This window comes from Lithobates pipiens, unplaced genomic scaffold (assembly GCF_037356315.1).
Source record: "Lithobates pipiens isolate NorthernLeopardFrog02 unplaced genomic scaffold, aLitPip1_a1.2 Scaffold_16, whole genome shotgun sequence".
In the NCBI taxonomy this organism is placed as follows: domain Eukaryota; kingdom Metazoa; phylum Chordata; class Amphibia; order Anura; family Ranidae; genus Lithobates; species Lithobates pipiens.
This window is the reverse complement of record NW_027507748.1, coordinates 473253321-473275363: the sequence shown is the minus strand read 5'-3', so window position 1 is coordinate 473275363 and position 22043 is coordinate 473253321. Positions and strand designations below refer to the sequence as shown.

General features: G+C 44.5%; 1 protein-coding gene across 1 annotated transcript in view; it reads right to left on the bottom strand.

The window, feature by feature from the left end:
• Positions 1-22043, bottom strand: part of PCCA (propionyl-CoA carboxylase subunit alpha) — a 1052859-nt gene that overhangs the window by 412927 nt on the left and 617889 nt on the right. The window lies entirely within an intron of this gene.

Here is a 22043-nt window from a genome sequence, read left to right as displayed (position 1 = left end):
GAGCATAGCTCCGCCCTCTACTCCTTGTTTTATTCTTTAGTACCTGACCCCTCCACGGCATAAACAATCAGCATTTCCTCTGTAGCGGCCTGTGACAAGTGCAGCTGCAGGGGAGACACAGAAAGAGGATTTGATTGCTTCTGTTGTTCTTCCTTTCGACTCTTCAGTTCTCAGGGTACTGCAACTCTGGCTCTTCTCTATTACAATGATGATCAACTTAATTATTATAGAGGGCCTGCAATGCACACCCTGACACTGCCACACAATAATAATCATACAGGATAGCCCTGTCTCATCTGTCCGTGATGCTGGACTGTAGTCCATGCTTTACCTGTCACAGTGGGAATACCTTAGAGGGGGCTCTTCAGGGGGTGGTTTCCATAGAGGTGGATAATGGCTCTGAACCTATATAGCAACCTGCGACTAACTAAATGTCTTGCACCAAGTGCTAAGAGGAGTGCCCCATGCAGGATCCTGAAGCAACATTACAGGATGTCCTCATACATTTGGGTCCTTGTATGGCTCCCAAGGTTTTACCAAGGTTGCATCCATCAAGATACACTGCATCTGTGTAGGCATTAGAAAGCAATGGATTTGATTGAATATTTCTTAAGAAAATAATAAAGCAAAATAATAAACTAGTGAAGCTGATTTCTCTGGAAAAGAGAAGAGGTCCATCACCTACAGACACTAGAGAAAAACCAAAGACTCACGGTGTGTGGAAGGGTTATAGGAGAGGCTCCCCAGGAGGGCAGGTTCTAGAAAGCTTGTCAGGGTTCAATTGCCTCAAGTTGTGAACCTAAAACACTAGTGTATGAAAAGTGACCTGTACTGTAGGATTAGGATATCCTATTTTCTTTGCGGTACATCACAGGACAATTATTTTATTGACTATGGGGATGTCTTAAAGCAATTCAATGAGAGATTGGCAACACAGCAACCAGCTAAGGGCTCCAACAAGAAAACTATATTAAGATGAGGTAAGTACCCTTACAGGGCCACCTGGAGGACTTTTCAATCTAAGCCAGTGTCCAGCAAGGCTTGAAAATCCACCTGCTAAAAACTTAGCAAACGCGATCAGAAAAACAGATGGCAGCCTTGCAGACCCAATTGAGGCCCATTGCTGAAAGGTCCATGAACATAAAACACAAGCAATGTTGGCGAGACTGACTTTAACCTCCTGGAATAACTACACATATCCCAGGAAGCTTTGAAACAAACAAAAAGGACAAAGACAAGTGGGACTTTGTATGAGGCATGCACCCTGGAGATAACATAGTGATAGTGAATATGACAGGTACCCAAAATAATATATAAAAAGAACCAAAGACGCTGCATATAAACATCACATGACATCAATTGGCACTAGAAGGTTTAATTGTAAAAAAATATAAATAAATAACAAACCTATTATCATAGTTCATATTATAAATATTATAAAAACCCAAATTCATCAGACAGAGGTCTCTAATATTGTAAAATATGTAATCAGCAACATGATCAATTCATACTGTAAATGCTGTAAACAAATTCATTCAGGGCAAATCTCTATGACAATTATATTCCAAATTTAATTACATATAAAACCAATTGATATATAAAGTCATGTAGTGTTATAATTGTAAACATAGGGAGGCAACTATTTGGCTCAAAATCCCATAGTAAAACAACGAATTGGTTCATATTGTAAACCTTTATAAGTAGTCACATTCACCACGACGTGTCTCCATAGTAAATAGTTCCAATCATAGTTTGTTGGTACAGTCCAGCTGATATATAGAATAAATAGAGGATGACAATATAATGTAGAGGGGAGAGCACCTATTGGCTCATAATGTAAAAAGGGAGGCATCTATTGGCTTCGTGGCGACTGCCACTCTTCAGGAGCAGGTATGAAGTGGGTGTCTATAAATATTAAGAAACAATACGTTGGACAAATTATAACTTGTATGCCATAGATCTATTAAGGGGGAGAGGAGGGGAAGGAAAAAAGAGAGGGAAAGAGGGATAAAACCCACTGTTGGTACTCTCCATTGATATCATTACGTAGGTGTCCATTCATATTTATAAACATCAATTATTATTGATACTATTAATTTTAAGTATTATGCGGGTGCAAGCTTTGAGGAGGTTTACTATATATATTTTTTTATTGCCCCACACTTTTATGCATAAAGTGTGTGTTTAACTACTTTGCCTGCCTATACTAGAGTGGGATACTACATGGACTGGACTGGCCATCCTCGGCCGTCCTGCTCAGTCCCGGGAGCTGCGCTGCACTCCTGGTGCCCTGCCCTTCCTCCTCCTCTCTATTGACGCGGAGGGGTGGGCGGGCTTCCAGTTGTGCATCGACGTCACGCACCCGGCGCCGGTGCGGGATTGCGCCATTTTGGTGACGTCACCGCGCCAACGCTGTGGATTTCCTATGGCATCCTTCACGAGATGATGGTGGTCGGGCGGCGAACACCTGATGTTGTTCAGCTGCCCGGCGCCTCTGTCTCCCATTGGATGCCAGCGTGGCGTTGGTGAACACCCACGGCTACACTTGAGTATATATACTCCCTCTGGTCCATTCCTGGCCCCCATATGGCTATTACCTCCATGGTCTCCACACAATCTTGGATTGCCCTCGCTCACAATCTTATCCCAGGTAATTTTTTACAGTCTCACCCATACACTGTTTGCTGTTTTTTCATGTCACATCCACATTATTATTAGCATTATGCACTCATTTTTATTTTTAATCATGATTCACCATTGCTGATGTTACAAATTACACCCTCACAAGCTTTACCAGCTATCATATCACACACACAAATCGTCCACTCACTGCTATTATACCTTATTATCTATATACCCTCCTTTCACAGATGATGATCATCACATGGATCACACTAACTCTCATAATAAGGGGGGCACGCCTGTGGGGACTAGTGTTTATTATTGGAACTCCATCGCTGTGTGTCTGGGTAGTCCACCTCAGCTCCCGTGGGGCTGATGTCCTTTCGTCCGGTTTCCAGTCCGCCATGTTTATGCCCCAACGTATAGAATCACCTGTAAGTAGTCTTGGAAAAGTGGGTTTTATCCCTCTTTCCCTCTCTTTTTTTCCTTCCCCTCCTCTCCCCCTTGATAGATCTATGGCATACAAGTTATAATTTGTCCAACGTATTGTTTCTTAATATTTATAGACACCCACTTCATACCTGCTCCTGAAGAGTGGCAGTCGCCACGAAACGCGTCGAGCCAATAGATGCCTCCCTTTTTACATTATGAGCCAATAGGTGCTCTCCCCTCTACATTATATTGCCATCCTCTATTTATTCTATATATCAGCTGGACTGTACCAACAAACTATGATTGGAACTATTTACTATGGAGACACGTCGTGGTGAATGTGACTACTTATAAAGGTTTACAATATGAACCAATTCGTTGTTTTACTATGGGATTTTGAGCCAAATAGTTGCCTCCCTATGTGTACAATTATAACACTACATGACTTTATAATATCAATTGGTTTTATATGTAATTAAATTTGGAATATAATTGTCAGAGATTTGCCCTGAATGAATTTGTTGTTTACAGCATTTACAGTATGAATTGATCATGTTGCTGATTACATATTTTACAATATTAGAGACCTCTGTCTGATGAATTTGGGTTTTTATAATATTTATAATATGAACTATGATAATATGTTTGTTATTTATTTATATTTTTTTACAATTAAACCTTCTAGTGCCAATTGATGTCATGTGATGTTTATATGCAGCGTCTTTGGTTCTTTTTATATATTATTTTGGGTACCTGTCATATTCACTATCACTATGTTATCTCCAGGGTGCATGCCTCATACAAAGTCCCACTTGTCTTTGTCCTTTTTGTTTGTTTCAAAGTATCGGGGATGGTCGTGCTTGGTTTTACCCACCTTGCGCTTCATTTAAAGTCCCACCTAGCTGTTTGGTTTCTCCAAACCTTTTTTCATTATCCCAGGAAGCTGCTGGAGTAGGGACACACAGTGGCCATATTATGTAGCTGGTGTGCAGTAACAAAGGCTGGCCAAAACTTAGAAGAGGCAGTCAGCTTCCGATTACTGAGGAAAACCAATACAGCAGACATCTATATCCAGGGCAATGCTGCCAAGTATCTGAATGGAGGGCAACGTTGCATAACGGCATTTTCCTTAACATGAAAAAATGTATACTTTAACAAGATGTATATGATAAAATTGGCACATTGAAGTTTTCCAACTTTTTAAAAAAGATTAACATTCAGGTGTTAGGTTAGAGGTAAATTGGCCAAATGCAAGGCTATTTTTTATTTATTTTTTGGTAAATGAGCTCCCCTGTCATTTTAGAAAATAAAGACAAAAAAAGTAGCTTAGACTGCAATACTCACCTTTCATCTAAAGCAGTTCCCCACAGTATTATACTATGAATGAATAGGTGTCCTGGCTCACTGCACCCTTCATTCAAAATGATTAAAAGTAGAGAACGAGGCCGACATCATCACATCAGTACCACTCGTTAACATTCAGACGCTCTGGGCCGGAGAAGACATGGGGGGGGGGAACGTATACATGCTGGGGACGAAAGGGGCCTCCGGAGGGGACAAGCTTTGAACCCATAGTTGGGATTTAAATAGTAAATATTAACCAAGTAATCAAATACCTAGCAACTTAGCCTTTAGCCTACATTTACGTTACCGAGAACCTTAATTAGTTCATTATCCAATCATTTAAATGGCCTGTTATCTGATAAGAACTGGGTTTTACAAAAGATATAAGATTTCTGACCCACTGGAAAAATGTATTACACAGAAAGATTACACAACTTGATAAAGTGGGCAGCGATTGTTGCTATTTCTACAGGAAAAATATTTGAATTTACAATATACTGTATGTCGCTAATGGCTGTTACACATGTTGGAGAGGAGATGCTGTTAGAGCAGCCATCTGAGGACAAATCCAAGTCTGCTGCTCTCCACAATACTTCTGCCAGTGTATGTCCAGCTCAAGGAATATCATACATTGTTAAAAATATTATATTATATTATATATATATATATATATATATATATATATATTGTGGCAGCAGGCAGGTGAAGTCACCTGGTTGTATCCAGGATGGTAAATATGTGTGTCCTAGATTCAGGCTTTATGCAGACTTTTACAATTAGAGGGGAAGAGTTAATGAGCCCAGCTGAAGCAAGTGGGCTCATTAAGGCCTCTACAAAAAACCCCAGCATGCATAGGGAGATGCTCCATCCTGGAACCAGTTTTGTGTTGTATAGACTGGGGAGTGTGTCACCTGTACTGTGTGGTGAGTTAACGCCTGTGTGGCAAAACCTTTACAACAAAGGCAGGGACTGGTACAGCACAAGGCTGTACCCAGTTGTTAGACAGGGAGTCTATGTGTGTAGTTAGAGGTCAAGCTGACCAGGATTTATTTTCTTGTTTTATTTTGTTTGGCTGTTATATGTATCACTGCATGGAGCATAAATAAACCGGATCTTTTGTTTTTTGAACCTACACCGCTGTCTGCTGTGCCTGACTTTGTGTTGTGAACCCATCCAGGGGGTCACACACACCCGCTGCCGAGCTAACCCCTCACAGTTGGTGGAGAATTTTGGCACTTTTTTTTTTTTTTAAGGCCAGCATGGAGGAGATACTGAGACAGCTGGCTCTAGCAAATGCAAACCAGCAACAAGCAAATGCAAATCAGCAGCAAAAAAATGCAGGTTTACAAAAGAGCCTTGCAGCTCAACAACAGAGCCTTGCAGCCCAGCAGCAGACAAATGCAACTTTGCAGCAGAGTTTGGAAAATCAGCAGAAGGCTCACCAGCAGAGTTTGGAAGCTCAGCAACAAGCCCAGCAGCGATCTGAAGCCCGCTTCATAGACCTGTTGCAGAAGCAAGAGCAGAATTTTCAACAGAAAATAGAGACATTAATACAGCAACGTCCGCAGACCAATGAAGCAAGTGGTTACAATAATACCGCATCCTTTGGTGTGAGCCGTTTACTGACAAAAATGACTGGAGAGGATGATCCGGAGGTGTTTTTGACCACATTTGAAAGGACTGCTGAAAGGGAAAAGTGGCCTAAGGAGCAATGGGCTGGACTGGTGGCCCCTCTGTTAACTGGGGAATCGCAGAAAGCTTATTATGACCTAGAGCCTGACCAAGCAAAAGACTATGTGGTGCTAAAAGCAGAAATATTGGCACGGCTGGGTGTCACCCTGGCCGTCCGGGCTCAGCGTGTGCATAACTGGACTTTTCAGGTTGGAAAACCTCCCAGGTCTCAAATGTATGATCTCATTCACCTGAGCAGGAAGTGGCTGCAGCCAGAGACTTTGACTGCACCAAACATTGTGGAACGTGTGGTTATGGATCGTTTCCTGAGAGCTCTTCCTACTGCCATCCAAAAATGGGTAAGCCATGGAGACCCAGAAAATGCAGATAAACTTGTGGATCTGGTTGAGAGGTACTTGGCTACAGAGAACCTGACCACCTCTTCCAGGGACTCACGGACTTTCCCCCCTAAGACCAGATCATCCCCAGTGGCGGGTAAGATGACTCCAAGGGGTGAGGGTGGAGAGAGTGAGAGGGTGGGAGGGTGGGAGTTCTACCTAAGGTCTGGCGGGAGCAGCCCAGGAAGCCCATGCTGCAAGAGGCAGCGAAAAAGATTATTTGCTACCGCTGCCGGCAAGAGGGACATATTGCAGCCAATTGCCCAGTTGTGGATGAGCCTATGCAATGTGACTTTATAAGGGAGAGACGTCAGTCGCTGTTTGCGACAGTTGCATGCACTGCCATTCGGGGACCTGAGAAACATTTATGTAAAATGTGTATTAATGGTAGACATGTTGATGTGTTGCTAGATTCAGGTAGCCTGGTAACATTGATAAAAGCTGAATTAGTTACTACAGAGGTCTCTGGGAAGAACAGGGTGGCTGTTATTTGTGTGCATGGGGACACCCGAGAGTATCCTGTAACTTCAGTGTTTTTTGAGACCCCCAAAGGTAACCTCTCTCATCAGGTGGGGTTAGTGGCTCACTTACCACATGATGCTATTGTGGGAAGGGATTTTCCAAAATTCTGGGAACTCTGGGATTGTCCTGAGGCCCCCATTGGTGCCCCTATAAACCAGGAAGATGACCAGAATTCCTCTGGGAGTGGTGAGGACTCTCCTGAATTTCCCTTGTCGGTATTGGCGGGGGAAACTCGAGAAACTGGGGAGGAGCCAACATCCTCAGATGAAAACATGCCGTCTGTGGAGTTTTCGGATCTTGAGGTTCACAGGGAAAATTTTGCCACAGAACAGTTAAAAGACCCCACCCTAATAAAGGCACGGGAAAATGTGGTGATAATAGATGGCGAGTTAGTGAACCCAAATAAGACTTGCCCTTATCCTTACTTCACTATGGAAAGGGACCTGCTATATCGAGTGGCTCAAAGGGCAGAAGAAACCATTGAGCAACTTGTAGTGCCCAAACCTTACAGGAAGTTGGTGTTAGAATTGGCTCATGGACACATTCTGGGAGGTCATCTGGGGACAGAGAAAACCAGAGAGAGGGTACTGCAGAGATTCTATTGGCCTGGGGTCATGAAGGAAATAGAAAAGTATTGTTCCTCCTGCCCTGTGTGTCAGAAGTCGGCACCTATGCCACATTTCCGTAACCCACTGGTACCTCTTCCTATCATTGAGGTCCCCTTTGAGAGGATCGCAATGGATTTGGTAGGTCCGATAATGAAGTCTGCTAGGGGGCATCAGTACATTTTGGTTATTTTGGACTATGCCACCCGTTATCCGGAAGCAATTCCTCTCCGAAATACCTCGGCCAAAACCATAGCCAAAGAGCTATCTCTTGTTTTTAGCCGCGTGGGTATTTGTAAGGAACTGCTTACAGACCAAGGTACACCCTTTATGTCCCGGGTTATGAAAGAATTATGCAAGTTGTACAAAGTGAAGCAATTGCGTACATCTGTGTATCACCCCCAAACAGATGGGTTGGTTGAAAGATTCAACAAAACCCTAAAACAAATGTTAAAGAAGGTGGTGGATAGAGATGGAAAGAATTGGGATTGTCTAATACCCTATCTGATGTTTGCCATTAGGGAGGTACCCCAATCCTCTACGGGTTTCTCACCCTTCGAGTTGCTCTATGGGAGACACCCAAGAGGGCTGCTGGATATCGCCAAGGAAACTTGGGAAAATGAGAGTTCTCCTCACAGGAGTGTGATTGAGCATGTCGCCCTGATGCAAGATAGAATTGCACAGGTAATGCCAATTGTAAAGGAACATTTAACCCAAGCGCAGTTAGCACAGCAGAGAGTGTACAACCGTGGGGCCAAGACCTGTACTTTTTCCCCGGGGGATAGGGTCTTGGTGCTAGTCCCTACGGTTGAAAGCAAATTTCTGGCCAAATGGCAAGGTCCATATGAAGTAATTGAAAAAATGAGTGAGGTGAACTACAGGGTTAGACAGCCAGGAAGGCGAAAGCCGGAGCAGATCTACCACGTCAATCTGCTGAAAGCCTGGAGGGATAGGAAATCCCTAGTCGCAGAGACTTTGTCACAAGTACAGCCTGATTGCTTAGTTCCTGAGGTTGGAATAGCAGACACCTTATCGAAACCCCAACAACAGGAGGTTAAAGAGTTTGTACTTCGTAACAAAGAGATTTTCTCTGAGCTTCCGGGACAAACATCTGGCGTAGAGCATGACATTATCACCCCGCCAGGAGAAAGGGTAAAACTAAAACCTTATAGAATACCAGAGGCCCGACGGGAGGCAATACGTGGGGAGGTTCAAAGGATGTTGGAATTGGGTGTGATAGAGGAGTCCCAGAGTGACTGGTCCAGTCCTATCGTACTAGTGCCCAAACCTGATGGGAGCTGGCGGTTTTGTAACGATTTTAGACAATTAAATAAAGTTACAAAATTTGACACCTACCCCATGCCGCGTATAGATGAGTTGATTGACAGGCTGGGAACAGCCCGATATATGACAACTCTTGATCTCACCAAAGGGTATTGGCAAATTCCCCTGGCCGAATCGGCCAAGGAGAAAACTGCGTTTGTAACCCCAGATGGTGCATTCCAATATAAGAGAATGCCGTTTGGGTTACAGAATGCACCGGCAACATTCCAGCGGAAAATGGATAAGATTCTGAGGCCCCATCAGAAATATGCTGCAGCTTACCTGGATGATGTGATTATCCATAGCACAGACTGGGTCTCACATTTGCCAAAAGTACAAGCAGTCCTAGACTATCCGGGAAGCTGGGTTTACGGCCAATCCAAAGAAGTGTACCATTGGACAGGAGGAGGCCAAATATCTTGGGTACACTATTGGGAGGGGGGTGATAAAACCCCAAGTCAATAAAGTCGAGGCCATACAGAGTTGGCCACGTCCCAACAGCAAGAAACAGGTACGAGCCTTTCTGGGAATCGCTGGCTATTATCGACGATTCATTCCCCATTTTGCTTCTCAGGCTGTGCCCCTCACCAACCTGACAAAAGGGAAAGAGTCGGTTATGGTTAAATGGTCCCCAGAGGCTGAGGAAGCATTTCAGTCCTTAAAAACAGCCTTATGTAGCCAGCCAGTGTTGTACTCACCAGACTTCTCTAAGGACTTCGTGGTACAAACTGATGCATCAGACGTTGGGTTAGGAGCAGTGTTATCCCAGGTCTGGAACGGGGAAGAGCACCCAGTCATTTACCTCAGCAGGAAGTTAAAGTCCCATGAGGTAAATTACTCCACGATTGAGAAGGAATGTTTAGCAGTGAAGTGGGCTCTAGATTCCCTTCGGTACTATCTGCTAGGTAGGCACTTTGACCTGGTGACTGATCACGCTCCTTTAAAGTGGATGGCTCAGAACAAGGAGACCAATAGAAGAGTAAATAGGTGGTTCCTAGCCCTACAGGAATTTAACTTTACAGTTAAGCATCGCCCTGGTGTTAAAATGGGGAATGTGGATGCTTTGTCTCGGATACATGCGTGTCTGACTGCTGGTGTTACAACCCCAAGGTTGAAACAAGAGGGGGGGGGGGGGGTATGTGGCAGCAGGCAGGTGAAGTCACCTGGTTGTATCCAGGATGGTAAATATGTGTGTCCTAGATTCAGGCTTTATGCAGACTTTTACAATTAGAGGGGAAGCGTTAATGAGCCCAGCTGAAGCAAGTGGACTCATTAAGGCCTCTACAAAAAACCCCAGCATGCATAGGGAGATGCTCCATCCTGGAACCAGTTTTGTGTTGTATAGACTGGGGAGTGTTTTTTGAACCTACACCGCTGTCTGCTGTGCCTGACTTTGTGTTGTGAACCCATCCAGGGGGTCACACACACCCGCTGCCGAGCTAACCCCTCACAATATTATATATATATATACATACATACATACATACATACATACACACACACACAGTGTCTCCCAAAAGTGAGTATACCCATTCACATTTTTGTAAATATTTTATTCTTTTTATGTGACAACTTTAAAGAAATGACACTTTGCTACAATGTAAAGTAGTGAGTGTACAGCTTGTATAACAGTTTACATTTGCTGTCCCCTCAAAATAACTCAACACACAGCCATTAATGTCTAAACCACTGGCAACAAAAGTGACTACACCCCTAATTGAAAATGGGCCCACAGTGTCAATATTTTTTGTGGCCTCCATTATTTTCCAGCACTGCATTAACCCTCTTGGGCATGGAGTTCACCAGAGCTTCATAGGTTGCCACTGGAGTCCTGTTCCACTCCTCCATGATGACATTAAGGGGCTGGTGGATGTTAGAGACCTTGTGCTCCTCCACCTTCCGTTTGAGGATGCCCCACAGATGCTCAATAGGGTTTAGGTCTGGAGACATGCTTCGCCAGTCCATCACCTTTACCCTCAGCTTCTTTAGCAAGGCAGTGGTTATGTTGGAGGTGTGTTTGGGGTCGTTACTTTGAAATACTGCTCTGCGGCCCAGTCTCCGAAGGGGATCATGATCTGCGACAGTATGTCACAGTACATGTTGGCATTCATGGTTCCCTCAATGAACTGTAGCTCCCCAGCGTTGGCAGCACTCATGCAGCCCTAGACCATGACACTCCCACCACCATGCTTGACTGTAGGCAAGACACACGTCTCTTTGTACTCCTCACTTGGTTGCCTCCACATGCACTTGACACTATCTGAACCAAATATGTTCATCTTGGTCTCATCAGACCACAGGACATGGTTTCAGAAATGTCTTTAGTCTGCTTGTCTTCCGCAAACTGTTGGCGGGCTTTCTTTGCATCATCTTTAGAAGAGGCTTCCTTCTAGGACGCTAGCCATGCAGACCAATTTGACATGCAGTGTGCGATGTATGGTCCGAGCAGTGACAGGCTGACCCCAAACCCCTTCAACCTCTGCAGCAATGTCAGCAGCACTCATACATCTATTTCCCAAAGACTGGATATGACGCTGAGCATGTGCACTCAACTTCTTTGTTTGACTATGAGGCCTGTTCTGAGTGGAACCTGTCCCGTTAAACCGCTGTATGGTCTTGGCCACTGTGCTGAAGCTCAGTTTCAGGGTCTTGGCAATCTTCTCAAAGCCTAGACCATCTTTATTTATCTCTTTATAGAGCAACAAATCTTTTTTTCAGATCCTCATACAGTTTTTTGCCAGGCGTTGCCATGCTAAACATTCAGTAACCAGTATGAGAGATTGAGCGCTATAGTACCAAATTTAACACACATGCTCCCCATTCACACCTGAGACCTTGTAACACTAACCAATCACATGATACCGGGGAGGGAAAATGGCCAATTGGTCCCAATTTGGACATTTTCACTTAGGGGTGTACGCACTTTTGTTGCCAGCAGTTTAGACATTAATGGCTGTGTGTAGAGTTATTTTGAGGGGACAGCAAATTTACACTGTTATACAAGGTGTACACTTACTACTTTACATTGTAGCAAAATGACATTTCCTCAGTGTTGTCATATGAACAGATATAATAAAATATTTACAAAAATGTGAGGGATGTATTCACTTGTGCGAGATACTGTGTGTGTAAAAAATAAATATATATATATATATATATATATATATATATATATATATATATACTACTGTTCAAAAGTTTGGGGTCACATTGAAATGTCCTTATTTTTGAAGGAAAAGCACTGTACTTTTCAATGAAGCTAACTTTAAACTAGTCCTAACTTTAAACAAATATACTCTATACATTGCTAATGTGGTAAATGACTATTCTAACTGCAAATGTCTAGTTTTTGGTGCAATATCTACATATGTGTATAGAAGCCCATTTCCAGCAACTATCACTCCAGTGTTCTAATGGTACAATGTGTTTGCTCATTGGCTCAGAAGGCTAATTGATGATTAGCAAACCCTTGTGCAATCATGTTCACACATCTAAAAACAGTCTAGCTCCTTCCAGAAGCTACAAAACTGACCTTCCTGTGAGCAGATTGAGTTTCTGGAGCATCACATTTGTGGGGTCCATTAAACGCTCAAAATGGCCAGAAAAAGAGAACTTTCATCTGAAACTCGACAGTCTATTCTTGTTCTTAGAAATGAAGGCTATTCCATGCGAGAAATTGCAAAGAAATTGAAGATTTCCTACAACGGTGTGTACTACTCCCTTCAGAGGACAGCACAAACAGGCTCTAACCAGAGTAGAAAAAGAAGTGGGAGGCCTCGTGGCACAACTAAGCAAGAAGATAAGCACATTAGAGTCTCTAGTTTGAGAAACAGACGCCTCACAGGTCCCCAACTGGCATCTTCATTAAATAAATGAATACGGAAGGCTATCACTCCATTTTGCAAGGCCATGCCATACCCAGTGGACAGCGCTTGATTGGAGCCAATTTCATCCTACAACAGGACAATGACCCTAAACACACCTCCAAATTGTGCAAGAACTATTTACAGCAGAAGCAGGCAGCTGGTATTCTATCGGTAATGGAGTGGCCAGCACAGTCACCAGATCTGAACCCCATTGAGCTGTTGTGGGAGCAGCTTGACCGTATGGTACGCCAGAAGTGCCCATCCAACCAATCCAACTTGTGGGAGCTGCTTCTAGAAGCGTGGGGTGCAATTTCTCCAGCTTACCTCAATAAATTAACAGCTAGAATGCCAAAGGTGTGCAATGCTGTAATTGCTGCAAAAGGAGGATTCTTTGACGAAAGCAAAGTTTGATGTAAAAACAATGTTATTTCAAATACAAATCATTATTTCTAACCTTGTCAATGTCTTGACTCTATTTTCTATTCATTTCACAACGTATGGTGGTGAATAAGTGTGACTTTTCATGGAAAACACAAAATTGTTTGGGTGACCCCAAACTTTTGAACGGTAGTGTATATACACATACACACACACACACACGATTGGGGTGACCAGACTCAGGCGGTAGGTGCGTTTTCAATGAGTGTTCCGGTCTAAAACAGTTTTTAAGGGCATGGTAGCCCACTTTTATTTTAAAGGAACAGAAAAGTTAACAAAAGACACCAGTAGCCCACGCAAGGAATTCCACCATTACTGTAGCTTGCACAATCAGAATTCTTCAGCCACCTGCCTTACTCTCTTGCCACACGGCTGCTTCAGGCCTCAAGCCAGGGCTTTAGGCCTGCTCCTCAGAGCAAAAAACTTCTTTAGAGTCAGGCTCTCTCCTAGCTTACTCGCTATCAGCTCCTTACTGTGTTGTCAGACTAAATCTGCCTCCTGCAGACATGCATGCTCTGGCTGCCACATGCAGCCTCTCTAACTCTTGGAAAGGATAGGAGTCCATCAGCCTGCCATGCACAGACCTCCTGTCTGTTGGGTGGAGCCCTGAGCCATAGTCAGGTCACAACTAATAGCCCAGCACACAGATGTGCAATCAGCATGCCTGCTTTTCCAAAAATCTGGCATAAACCAGCAATCTTCCGAGTAGCACGGAGTCCCACTAATACAAAATGATATATATATATATATATATATATATATATATATATATATATATATATATATATATATATATATATATTATACACATATATAACACAAAAGGGATTGCTGCGCACACGATTTATTTACATAGAAAAGACTAGACTAGACTAGACTAGATTGCGAGCACTATTTGAAGCAGAGACCGTTCAGTGCACCTCACCGCTTGAACATTATTATATATATAGCAAATTAAGTATCGTCTGTGGCAATTGAGGCATACACAAGAGTAGTAATGAGCAGTTTCAGTAGTCAGTGATGTTTATTACACAAAAAATACTCCAGACAGCTCCTTGTGAGCGACAGATGACTACTACCTTTCAGTAAAAAAAAACAAAAAAAAAACAGCCAAATTAGAAAGAAGAGCCAGGTAGATCCCAGCAGTACCCATGTCTCAGGAGACAGGTAGATGTTTAGTGTCTATCATTCTCAATATGTTTAGCCATCCATTGGGAATGAGGTCATCATCTTTTTTTTTCAACATTTTGGTGAGAGAGAAAAAAAAAAAAAAAGTGATGCTTACTTTTGCTAAATAAACAAAGTAATACACTTTCCCTGGGATCACCATGACTGGCCAAAAATGGCGATGACATTATTTGGAATCACACATGTCGGTTCTCATTTTCTTTCCAGCAGGGTGCAATCATAGCATGATTGAAAACAGCAAGCATTTTTTTTTTTTTTTAACAGTAGCAAAATATCAACGTTTCTAAAAGTGGTCACCTTGATAGGCTGATCCTGGTAATTACACAACCAGAAACAACAAGGACTGGTTCCCAATCTCCAGCGTAGGATCCGAGGCACCCTCATTCAGAAGCTAAGTGCTCCTATTGGAGCTTTTGGATGCAATTTCAGCCACAAGATCAGGCAAGCGGATGCTGAATTACAACAGTCTGGTCATGTAGAAATTTCTAAAAAGTATTCCCAACCTTTTTTTTTTTATTAGATTATATATTATTATATGCTTACCAAAATCTGTCAAGGCAATTATACAATTATTACTAGCTCTAATAATGCATAACAGCTGACTGAAGTTCTTAAGCTGGTCATAGAAATATAGAATCTCAGCTGGTTCAGCAGGGACCAGCTGAGATTCAATCCATCTATAGGCATTCTGGTGGTACACAAATCGATCGATTTGGGTACAACCAGCCTGTCAAGATTTTTTACATGAAATTACAGTTGGTGGCTATAGACACTAGCAGCATTCCCTTGTCTTCTGCCGGCTGGGAAGGCTCCCTGCGTCCCCCTCCCCGCTGAACGCAATAGTACTGCAGGAGGCATTCAAAGTTAGTGTTGATAGGGTACTCAAGTGCTTTTCTTTCCTTCCACCCATGGGCTTCTTTAGCCTCACTAGGGAATACATCTTTCTTTATTTACATAGATTAGATTCATGTATAAATCAAACTCTTATTAAAAATAAAATATCATAACGTATAACCTAAAAAAAGATGATGCCAAACTCTGAAAAGACATAGGGTGGATGAGAAAGAGTAGGAAGGTTTAATTCCATTTTAAGTTTTGGATAGAGTGATGAATGGATAAAGCTCTTATGTTTTTTTTTTGGTTTGTTGGAAAGAGTCCTCTTCACGTCATGTCCCAGAGAAACAGGAAGGGAAAGTAAGTTCCTTATAGATAACAGTCCCTGGATGACCATTGAAAGAGTTACTCTCGAGGGGGCGTGGCCTGCAGCGGAACCGAATGGACGTCTGATTCCAGAGCTCCTGCTTCCCCGCGGACACAACGGCGACAAGCGGCTAACAGGACCCCGTTTAATCCCCATATACCTGGCGTTTTGAGAGGGGCATACCCGGAGAGCATGATGGGCAAACGAAAAGGCTTGTCGAAGCCACAACGGCTAACGGACTTCTTCCTACAGCCGCGCCATAACGGTAGGCAAGATGGCGCTGACCATCCATCCTCACTGACTGCCAAACACAAGCTGAAACTGCCCACTAACACCTCATCCCCTAAAAATCTGGACTCTTATAGTGACCAGGCCTCCCCATCAGCATCCTCTCCCTCGGGGAGCCCAGCTAAAGCAAAGTTAAAGCTGGATGGCTCTGGATGCAGCCCCGCGCTGAGCCCGGCGGCAGACTCTGAGGATGACACCAGGGAGCTCCATGATTCTATTTCCAATTATCCTACTACTAATCAGCCAGTACTGGATACAGTACTGAAGGACATGCTAGTCTCACTGAGGAGCACACTCCAGGCTGACATGATGGGCTGCATGAACAGGCTTAGTGGAGCTGTGAGGAAAGTGGAAGACAGAGTAGATCACCTAGAAGACAAGATGGGGGAATTTGCTTCCACCATAAATGACTTGGTAGATGCCCACGAACTGCAGGAAGGGGAATCATCATGGGTGAGAGACAAGCTGGCCGACATCGAGGACAGGTCTAGGAGGAACAACCTCAAGATTAGAGGTATTCCCGAATCCATCCAAACCTCAGAATTGCGCTCCTACGCCGCTGACTTGTTTGCCTCCCTTCTACCCAATCTTTCTGCCATTGAACTGACTATTGACAGGATACACCGGTTACCAAAACCGGCCTACCTCCCAGACAAAATCCCCAGGGATGTGATTCTCCGTATGCATTTTTACTACTCAAAAGAACAATTGATGCAATACGTTCGCAAACAGAAGCAGCTTCCACCCCAATACCAACATCTGCAGTTCTATGCTGACCTGTCCCAGCATACATTGCAAAAGCGGAGAAACCTGAACACGATCACAAAAATCTTAAGGAACCACCAAATCCCCTACCGTTGGGGTTATCCCATCAAAATCACGATCACTTACCAGGACCATCCGTTTGTTGTAGATTCCTTGGATAAGGGTCTTGCTTTGCTAAGGGATTGGAAGATCCTTCCTGATGCTAAGGATAATAATGCGGATGCCTCCACTCGCCGGCTACCCAGCCCAGACTGGAAGACAGTGACACCACAAAATGCCAGCTCACATACTTGACTATATGCTAACGGGGTCATCTTTCCTCCCGACGGGGAAGCAGGACAATCATTAGGCCTGAACTTTTACCCCGATCCACCTGAGCAACATTTGGTTGCATACGATCCACCCCTTCCCTCTTGAGGGGTGTCTTAGACCTATGTTGGAACTTACCATGTATAATGGTTTCCCTTTTCTCAGTTATGTTTGTAAGAGTTGGAACTTCTTTGTTTTTTTTCTTTCACTTAATCTTTTATTTATTTTTTTAACATATTTTTTATTTTGAAAAAAGCTCAAAAATACAGACGAACAAATATTTCCAACAACAGGTTGAATACAAAATCAGCAGAGTTACATAGTAATAGAGTGCGCATAACATGGAAACATAATGAAATGCACAGGACCAGATCTGTGTGGGAAAAGGAACCAACCAGGTGCACGTCCGGTGGATAAGCGGATTACAAGATATCAGATGTGGTTCATAGCATATTACTCTGTGAGGAATTGTCCCAAGGTCTACAGGAGAACCAATTGGAGGGAGGGTCAAGGGGCTAATAATATTGTATGGTGGGTCAACCCTCGCGAGAACAAGGGGCCAGCGCGTGTTATGGGACATCGCAGGGGAAACCCCAATGGGGGTCTACCTAGGATGGGAAGGGCTACGTGTTGTTGGGGGTGTGTGGTATTTACGAGAGAACATGTGTGAACGTCTGTTTTGGGGTGGTCTGGTTTCGGACTAGGATGGGGGAATGGAGCAGGGGGGAAGGAAAGAAGAGGAAGGAGGAGAGAGAGAGAGAAAAAAAAAAGGGAAAAAAGGGGTGGGGGGGAGGAGGGAGGCATAGAGGGATCAGGTGAAAGGGGGAGGGGGGGTCCCCCTTTCCTATGACCCCCTCCCGAAGCAGAGCAATGGATATGTAGCTTAGATTTCTATCCTTCTCTCGGTGTCCGTAACGAAAAGTTCAATGTTGGAAAAGTAGATTAGGCCCCGTAGGGTAAAGGCAGCAAAACTGTGGACCTGATGTCTTCATTTGTATACCTCTGCGTAGGTTGTGGTGGTCTGGAAGTGTTTCCAGCAGGCCCATTTCGTGCTAAATTTCGAGGGGGTGTCCTTGGAAATATGAATCAGCTCTTCCATTTCGGCTGTTTTGTTGATTCTGGTGAACCATTCTTTAATGGAGGGGATTCTGAGCGACCCCCAGTGGATTGGGATACACTGTTTAGCCGCATTGAGCATATGCATCGCCAGGGAGCCATGGTAGACTCGTTTAGATAAGGGCGAAAGGTGGAGAAGGCATTGGGACGGGGAGGGTTCAATGTTGTAGGTGGTAATTTGGGAGGTGATTCTACATACTTCTCTCCAGTAGTCCTGAAGGAGGGTACAGGACCACCAAATATGCAGTGGCGTACCCTTTTCCAGGAGACATCTCCAGCAGATGTCGGTGGTATTAGGGGTGAATTTATGTAAAAGAGAGGGGGTGCGGTACCACCTCGATTGGATCTTATAATTATTCTCCTGAATGCTAACATTGGAGGAGCCTCTGTGGATAGTCTGGAAAATGGCGCTCCATTGTTCGTCGGTTATTGACAGGGAAAGATCTTCCTCCCAGCGTTTGCAAGCTAAGGTGGATCCGGGGTGTTCTCCATCCCATAACATGTTGTGGGTGAGGGCTATTACATGTCTTTGGGGGGTTGCTTGGGTGCAAAGCTTCTCAAAAGGAGATAGTGGTCTGGAGCATTGGGAGTCCCTGTTTAAAGATTGCAAAAAAAATGCACTTAAAAGGTAGGTCCAAGGGGGGATGGGTGGTCTAGCTACGGTGCTGGCAAGAGTTGGGGCAGAGATGAGTTTACCTCTGTTGTACATATGGTAGGCGCGTAAATTGTCCCGTGGCCAGTGTTCCGACAGAAAGTCGGGAGACAAGCCGGGTGGGAAGTCTGGGTTACACTTGATCGGAGTTAGGGGCCCGGGGATCGAGGAGATTTTTGTACGGGAGCAAATTTGTTGAAAGCATTCCAGAGTGGGATGTAATAGGGGGTGTAGGGTGGCGGAAGCAGGGATGTGGGCAGGTCGTATCCAGGGTAGTGAGGCGAGTGGTATAGATGAAAAAGATGGTTCCAACGGAACCCATTCTTTACAGGGGTCCTGGACATTCCAGTCTACAATCCTGGTCAGGTGGACCGCTCTGTAGTAGTTAAGTATATCTGGGAAGCCCAAGCCTCCCAGATGTTTTGGGCGAGAAAGAGTCTTAAGTGGGATTCTGGGTTTCCGGTTTCCCCATACAAATCTGGAGCAGATGCTGTTATAGGATGTGAAAAAAGATTGGGGGACTTGTATGGGTAAGGTTTGGAGGATATATAATAAGCGGGGTAGAACGTTCATCTTGAGAACCGCGATCCCGCCAAACCAAGATAGAATCTGTTTGTTCCATCTCTCAAGGTCCGTCATCAATTTATGTAGGATGGGGAGATGATTTGTCACATATAGGTCAGTTAGCTTCCGCGGGATTTGGGTGCCTAAATAAGTAATAGAATCAGGTTTCCAGCGTATCTGGAAATTTGATTCGCATTGTGTCTGGAGTGTTTCTGGAAGGGAAATATTAAGGGCATACGACTTGGAGAAGTTTATCTTAAGATTAGATATCGCCTTAAATTTATGGAACTCTGAGAGGACGATTGGGATGGTGGTGATGGGTTCCGTGAGATACATTAAAATGTCATCGGTGAAGGCCGCGTATTTAAACTCTTTTAGTGGAGTGTGGACGCCCTTGATGTCACTATTCAAGGTGAGGGTCTGGAGGAGAGGTTCTAGCGTAAGAATAAATAGGATCGGGGAGAGGGGGCATCCCTGCCTCGTTCCATTGCGGAGGGAGAAGGCGTTTGACAGAGTGCCGTTGACCCTGACCCGTGCTGTCGGTGTGGAGTAGAGGGACATGATCATATTGGTTATGCGAGGGCCGAGTCCTAGGGTGGTGAGAACTGCTTCCATATAGTCCCAGGCCACTCTGTCAAACGCCTTCTCCGCGTCCAGGGACAGGAAGAAAGCCTTCTGTTTAGATTGCGTGATCAAATGGTGAATATTGATGGATTTCAGGGTGTTATCCCTTGCCTCCCGTCCGGGGACGAAACCTACCTGATCGGGGGATATAAGGGTCGGGAGAAATGGGAGGAATTTATTGGCGAGAATTTTTGCAAATATTTTCACGTCCACATTAAGAAGGGAGATCGGCCTATAGCTACTAGTGAGTGTGAGGTCCTTATCTGGTTTGGGTATAACGGTAATGTGGGCTTCTAAAATACCGCCGGGGAGGGAGTTCGAGGTGGGAGTGGAATTGAAGGCCTTCAGGAAGGGCGTTTGAAGTGTCTCCGTGAATAATTTATAATATGCTGAGGTTAGCCCATCAGGGCCAGGGCTCTTACCAGGTTTCAGTTGTTTTACGGCTTGTGACCATTCTGCCGAAGAGATAGGGGCTTCTAGGGATTGGAGGGTGTCCGGGGGGATAGTCTTAAGAGGGAGCTTAGAGAGATACGTCTGGATGTCACAAAGTCGTTTGTGGGGGTCCGGAGTTTGTGGGTTGGAGAGGTTGAGGTTGTAGAGGGAGGTATAATACCGTTCGAATTCCAAGGTTATATCTGTATTGGTTTCGAGGACCGAACCCGTGGGAGAGTGTATACGATGGATTGTTCGCTTAGCTGTTTTAGTTCTCAGGGCTTGGGCCAGAAGATGGCCTGACTTTTTTCCCACGCTCGTAGAAGAGCTTCTGGGATAGGGCAAATTTCTTTTTCGTCTGGTATCCCAAGATATCTTGGATCTGGGTGCGGACGCTCGTTAGTTCAGCATGCGTGTCCAACGCAAGAGTTCTCTTGTGTTGGATTTCAAGGGACCTAAGTTTCGAAAACAGTCCCGTTAGCGTAGCAGCTCTTTCTTTCTTGAGGGCAGCAGCTAGGGAGATAAACTTTCCTCTTATGACACATTTATGTGCCTCCCATTGGGTAAGGGTGGAGACCTCAGGTGTATCATTTTCTGAGAAATAGTTGGTTAAACAGTCTCTAATTTCGTTTGCTCTGAGTTCGTCTGTGAGAATGCTAGCATCCAACCTCCAGATGCTGGACCGGTCAAGCTTTTCAGGGAAAGTGAATAGGGCTGTGATGGGGTGATGGTCTGAGATCATCATAGGTTCAACTGAGGCTTTGGTCAGATGGTGTAAGTTCTGTTGGGAAACCATGAGGTAGTCAATGCGGGAATACCTATTGTGCGGGATAGAGAAAAAGGTGAAATCCTTGTCTTTGGGATACAGTGATCGCCATGTGTCGTGGAGTAATAGTTCCTGGAGACTTTTCTTGATTTGTTTGAGGGCACGGAATGTCAGGCTGGAGGACCCTGAGGTGGTGTCCATTAGGGGATCCAAGGGGGCGTTAAAATCGCCACCGAGGATCAGCATTCCTTCCGTGAAAGATTGCAGTTTGTGCACCACTCCGAAAGAAAGGTACTTGAGAAGAGTTGGGGCTATATATATTAGCGAAGGTGAACATTCTATTTTTAAATGTGCCTTTGATGAAAAGTAATCTCCCATCAACATCTGCTAGGGTACCCGAAAGTTGAAGGTCAAAGTTCTTGGAGAGAAGTATGGAAACACCTTTGCATTTAGCAGAGGGGCATGTCGCGTGCAATTCTACAGGGAAGGCATGGTTGGACAGTCTGGGGGGTAGATTTAGCACTGAAATGGGTCTCTTGAAGGAGGACCACATCTGCCTTTAGTTTTTGCATTAGCGACAGCGTCTGGTGGCGCTTCTCTGGAATGTTTAGGCCTTTGGCATTAAAGGAGAAAAGCTGCAGTGACATATTTTTTGTCTTGTTCTGTAGTGGCGGTACCATTGTGAGAGGGGTAAGTATAGCTAGAGAGCTTCCGGGAGGGGGGCCCTAGGGGAAGGGGAGAGAAGAGAGAGGAAAAAAAGAAAAAAAATAAATAAATAAAAGGGAAGAAAAAAAAATAAATAAAAAAAGGGGGGGGGGAGAGGGGGGGACAGGAGAGGGAGGGGGGTGGCAGGGGGAGAGTGAACCTGGGGGGGGGGGTACGGGGGGTGTGGGACTGGTGGAAGGGTTGAACCTGTC